The following is a 6,238-nucleotide window of genomic DNA, read 5'->3' as shown; positions in this document are numbered from 1 at the left end:
TTCAATATATACCTTAAGCATTCCTTCGGAATACCTTTGGAAATTCTGTAATTCATTTAGAAATATATTTACGCATGCCTTTGGAAATTTCTTGAGAGATGCCTTCTGAAATTCTTCCACGGGAATTCATTCAGAAATTCCTTCGAAAAATCTTTTGAGAAATCGTTCGGATATTTCTTCAGGTTTTAAAAATTCGCATTGGAAGTTCTTCGGAAATTGATTTAGAAGTTTCTTCGGAACATCCGGAGCCGTGATGTTCCGGTAACCTGGTTCAATAAGGGATGTTGACACATTTCGATTAACTCCAAATCCCATCACTATGGGACTATGCCCAGGAAGTCGAGAATGTTTCCAAACCCGAAAACGTCCTAGACCGGACTTAGAATCGAATTCGCCATCTCCGGATTGGCAATCCTACGCCTTTGCTCGCAAGGCTATTGGAGACCCAAAGACAAGATCAATAGATGAATTTTTGAGAGATTTTGGGCATACTGGCCACACCTGGAAGTGTTTCCGGGAATCTGATTCCCTCAGGGAAGTGGACGAATTTCGATTAGCTCTGAAACCCATCTTGAGACGTATCAATCTTCTTCATGGTTTTGAAAGACAAGATCAATAGATGAGTTGTACCCATAGGCCACGTCCGGCAGTGCTCCGAAGCCCATCTTACGACAAAGATAATTTTTTGAGATATTTCGGACACATTGCCTCGTCCGGGAATGTTCCACTCTGAGCTTGTCTTTCAAAATCATGGAATTTTGTATTTAGCAAAATGGATTTTTTGGCAAATAGACACATCCGGAAACAATGTGTCCAAAATCTCTCAAAAATTCATTTATTGAGCTTGTCGCTAATCGAAATTTGTTCAATTCCCTGACGGAACCAAGTTTCAGGGAACACATTCAGACGTGACCAATGTATCCAAAATATATCAAAAATTCACCTAGTGATCTTACCTTTCAAAATCATAAAGTTTGATATGTCGGAAGATAGGTTGCGGAGTGGCTCGAAATTTGTCCACTTCCCTGAGGGAACCAGCTTCCCGGGAACACTTTCGGACGTGGCCAATGAATCCAAAACCTCTCATACATTTATCTATTGAACTTGTCTTTCAAAATAATAAAGTTTGATATGTAGCAATATGGGTTCCGGAGCCAATCGATATGTGTCCACTTCCCTCAGGGAACCAGGTTACCGGAACATCCGGATCATTTTCCTGGTGATCCAATTGTATCAAAACTAACTTCTGATACTGTTCAATAATGATTGACCATATTTGCATAAACATTCTGGGCACTTTCGCTCATGTATCAATGGTTTAAAGAAAAATGTCCCGTTTTTGACTGCACCTGACCCAGAACCCCAGGATTTCTAGGTCAGACCGAAACGGGTTAAGGGATTTCTTTAGACATTACTTCAGGAATTCCTAAAACATCCTCCAGCAGTGGTTAGATTATTCTCTAGTAAATTCCTTCAGAACTTTCTCCAAGAAAACCCTGTAAGGAATTACTTAGGACATTCCCAAGTAAATTTTCCAGCAATTCTTCCTAAAATTTCTTTGGAAATTCCTCCGGGATTGTGATCAAAATTGACATAGAAAATTCTTTTATTAATTTCTTAGGAAATTCATTCACATTTTTTTTTAAAATACCTACTGAAATTCGTTTAAGACTTATTCAGATTTTTTAAAGGAATTCCTTTGGGAATCTTTCCGAGAATTCCTCTAGACATTTCTTTTGAGAATTCCTTAGAGTAATTTCTTTAATAATTCCTTTTGGAATTTCTTCGGAAATCCCTTTATGGAATATTTGACTATTCTATTAAAATTTCTTAAGCATTCCTTTGTGAATTCCTTGGAGAATCCCTTCAAAAATTATTCCATTTTAAAGTACAGTAATGTTTCTGATAAATTCTTCCAACAAAATACCGGATACAATTGAGGTATTCTGTATGACTTTACTAAAGGAATTCCCGAAGGATTCCCCTACATTTCTCCAGAAATTCCTTCAGGAGCTTCTTTAGGAATTCCTTCGGAAGTTTCCTCCGGATTTATCACAATTTGCGGGATATTAGTGTATGTTCAGAATAATGTACGTCAACAATAATAATCAAATTTCAGTGAAAAAAATCAATTTAGTGGCTAACGTGCCCCCACCAACGATCGGAGATAAAAAATTATTAAGTTTTCATGCAGTGCCACGAAAATAAAGCTCTGTGCTTATAAATTATTTCCCATGCTATGAATGAAATTTAGTTTCCAGTTCGTGTTCGATCACCGGCGAGTGAGGTAGCATCAGTGCATTTCATCGTCCGCGTTTATAAATTTCAATTACGCGCCCAGTCATACCGGCAAAAGTGATTAATCAGTAAATCGAAAAGCTAATAACCCCATCGAACAGTTCACGCGAGTGTAAAGTAAATAAATAATACAGAAAAGTGGTAGACCAAACAGATGAACAATACAAGTTTCCCCCATGTGGGGGAAACCTCTGGTGGAGGGTCCAGAGAAAAAATTATGGTAATTGAGAGACTAGAGGATGGTAAAAATCTTCATGGGGGGCTGTCCACAAACCACGTAGACCGAAATTTCACTTTTTCAAACCCCCCCGTCCCCCCTAGTAGACTTTCGTAGACTTTTTCAAAACCCCTCCCTCCCCTCCATGGTGTCTACGTAGACTTTACCAAATTTTACAAAACATCATATATGATTGGAAAATATGGAAATCAACCACGTTTTAAGCAATTCAGCTATTCAATTCCATTTCCATGTAAACATTATAACAAAATTCGAATTTCAAACTTAACAAAATTACAATGAACAAAATCCAACAAAACAAAAATCAAATTAAAACGAAATCAAATTTAATGCTCTGTTCATAACTCCTGAAATCAAATCTCAAAGCCAATTAATTTAATTACTGTTGAATTAAATTCCTCCTAAAGGTGTGCCAACATTTTTGCATCGGCGCGCCACTGATAAAATCTGTCACGCATCTGACCTATAATTCTCAACGCCGGTTAAAAATTGTAAAAACCGTGAGTTGTAAGAATAAGAATTTAGAAAAAGTTGAAATTTCGAGAATTCGTAAAATTTCTCATTTGATAACCTTGAAATACTCCAAAGAACTCTCCGTGATATTCCGATGCTTTTCTTGAAAATTCCATGCAATATCCCGCTGAATAATCATCTGTTGAATAAATCCCAAGATTTTTCTTTTAAATTCCAAAAGTTTACCCGTTAAAAAACCCGGGTAATTTTCCGTGAAAAAAAATAATTTCTCGTAGAAGTTTTCAACAATTTATTTAGAAATTTCAAAAATTTTCCACCGATAATTCCAAAGAATTTGCATTAGAACTACCGAAAAAATTTACGAAGGAGAATTTTGCTTATATTTGCAATGAATACCTCGCAAATATTCCGAAGAATTTCCGAAATTAAGCAAAAAATTTCGGGGACTTCCCAGAAAATCTCCAGTGAATATTCTGAAGGGTTTCTCGCGGAAATTTCGGAGAATTCCCCTTACAAGTTCCAAAGAATATCTTTTAGACATTTCAAAGGCTTTTTTTGGATATTCCAAAATGCTTCCTTTTTAAATTCCAAACAAATCCGTTGAAGTACGACATAATTTCAATAGTTTTCAAAGAAGTTCCTGCCGAAACGAAATTCTAGTAGAATCTGCAGTAAAATCCTAGTGAAGATTTTGAAAAAAAAAATCGAAAGTTTTTATAGAATACTTTGGAGAAGTTTCCTGCTCAACACAGAAGAATTTCCTGGTGTGAAATCCATGATAGTTTTAAGCCGTAGCTCAGACTTTTACTTTAGTGAAATTCATTAAATTTTTAAGGAGAAATGCAAGAGATTATTTGGTAAAAAAAAACGGAACATCCTAAACAAATCAAACAAGTGAACTTCACACGAAGCTGCTGTATAAATCGATTTAAAAAAATAAAATCAAAAAGTCTACGTAGACTTTTGGTATACCCCCCCGTCCCCCTTCGTAGACTATCGTAGACTTTTTCGAAACCCCTCCCCCCCTCTTAAAAGTCTACGTGGTTTATGGACAGCCCCTGGAGTGTCGCCAGTGCTAGTGGACAAAACTATTCAGGGCCACTGTGGAACAGTGGCATCAGTAAAAAAGACTAAAGATGGCAAAATTTTTGTTACAGTAAAAATTTAAAGTCAGCTTGAGCTTGAGCTTGATTGACTGCTCGTAGTTGCTACTCCATTATGACCAGATCAGCTGTTCTTGCACAGGGAACCAACAGATGTTTGCTTGGGACTAGTACACATCTTCAATGTACAAGTACTGGTGATCTCATTTGTTAGGTCATACTGGCGCCTGCCACGTCAGAATGCAAGTCAATGTAAGGAAGGGGAGGAAATGATGATGCAATCACTCGCCCGCTGCAAGCCGAATATACCTCTGCACTTGCCACGAGTTCATGCGGAATTTGTTGGAATTTCTGGGTTAGGTTGGAGAGGCAGAGGTCCGTCTTGGTTAACGAGCTGCCAATGTGATAGATAGGAGAAGGTAACTGATGGAATTTCTAATTGGATGTAGGAAACGAGCTCTATAGTTCATTTCCAATTCTAGCAGATTACTGTTAGAATACTCAAGTTGAAGGTATAGGAATAAAAATGGAAACGGTATGAAAGTCCATTTCCAGTTCTAGCGATTGCTAGAACATGAGAAATATAGAGGAAGATACAAAGTAGAAGAATGGAACGAACCTGGGATTGAACCCACGACCTCCTGCGTATGAGGCAGAAGCAGTAGCCATATGACTACCAAGCCCGCTATGTTACAGTAAAAATTTAAAGTCAAGCTAAAAACTTGACTAAAATTGAAAAAATTGCCAAGGGAATAACAGTGAAAGTGTACGAGCACAGATCGTTAAACTCGTGCAAAGTAGTAATTTTCTGTCGCGATTTGAAAAATGATACGGACGCTACAATTCTTGAAACCGTTGCCCAACAACGGATTATAGAAGTGAAGCAAATGAAGCCCGATCGACAATAAATCTCCCACCGGAATTTTTGTGCTTGTTGTTAAAGGAACCGTCCCACCGAAAGAAGTGAAAATTGGCTACCTAGTGTTACAAACGCGGCCATGGTATCCAAATCCATTACGCTGCTTCAAGCGCCTTAAGTTTGGACATACAAGCAAGGACTGCAAAAGTGACAAAAAGTGTAGTAAGTGTGGTGAAGAATTTCACGAAGAATGTAACAATGCAATGAAATGTGTCAATTGCTTCGGTGAACATGGCGCTTTCTCCAAAGGATGCCCAATCCTGGATAGCAAGAAACATAGTCGAAGCTGAGGGTAAAACAACATATTCTAATATGTTGAAATCTTCTATCGATGGTGAAGTAAAAAAGCTTATTGAAGAGAACCAAGCATTCGTATCAAACATCAACGAGTTAAAGGAAGAAAGAAAAACATACGCAGAAAACCTAAAAACTGAGATGAAAAAGCAATTCGAATCAAAGTTAAACCAGTACAAAGAAGAATTAAGAAGTTCCGTTCATGGAAACGAAAAAAAAGTGAATCAAATGGAAAAAAATTACCAAGTAATGCAGGAAAAGTGTGATCAACTACTGACTGGAGACAAGAAAGAAAAACAAAGAAGAAAGTTAGCGGAAAAGGAGATTGAAAAGCTTCAAGAAAACTGCAGTAAACTTGAAAATCTAATAAAGATGTATGGACACACTTCGGCCTTAGTCTGATTAAATAAAATAATAATAATGTATGGACACAAATCTGCCCCTAAACATACAAGGAGTCAGGAAAATACCCTACTTTCCCCTCCAAGGAAGAAGAAAGGAGTTAGCAAAATGCAACCATGCGAAATGGACGACTATGTCAACTCAGAAGCAGAACAATCCGATAATTCTACCAACCAAGATGAAGATATAGGGTCCTGAAGTCGAAATTACATCCAATGAGACCATAAGCAACACTAAATACTCAATAGTACACCGTAATCACACCAAAAACAACCTCAAACATAGCACAACCTACACATAACCTGACAAATAGTGAAAATTGTATGGTCTCTTGGAATGTACGGGGACTACGGAGAACCTCCAATCAACCCCCAAGTGGTATGCCTTCAAGAAACAATGTGTAAAAACGATTATCAATCTTGTATAAATAAGTATAAAACATACCATCGACCAAGACCAGATGGTGCGAGGTCAGCAGGCGGGGTAATAACAGCAGTAAAAGAAGACATC

At 37.5% G+C, this 6,238-nt stretch overlaps 1 pseudogene; it reads left to right on the top strand.

Annotated features, from left to right (window-relative positions):
- The first annotated feature begins 2,452 nt into the window (after nt 1-2,452).
- Nucleotides 2,453-5,926, top strand: LOC134221770 (uncharacterized; annotated as a pseudogene).
- The last annotated feature ends 312 nt before the right edge of the window (nt 5,927-6,238 follow it).

The sequence above is a fragment of the Armigeres subalbatus genome, chromosome 3, assembly GCF_024139115.2.
Source record: "Armigeres subalbatus isolate Guangzhou_Male chromosome 3, GZ_Asu_2, whole genome shotgun sequence".
NCBI classification, from domain to species: Eukaryota; Metazoa; Arthropoda; class Insecta; order Diptera; family Culicidae; genus Armigeres; species Armigeres subalbatus.
The sequence above is the reverse complement of the archived record's forward strand: the minus strand, read 5'-3'. Positions and strand labels throughout refer to the sequence as shown.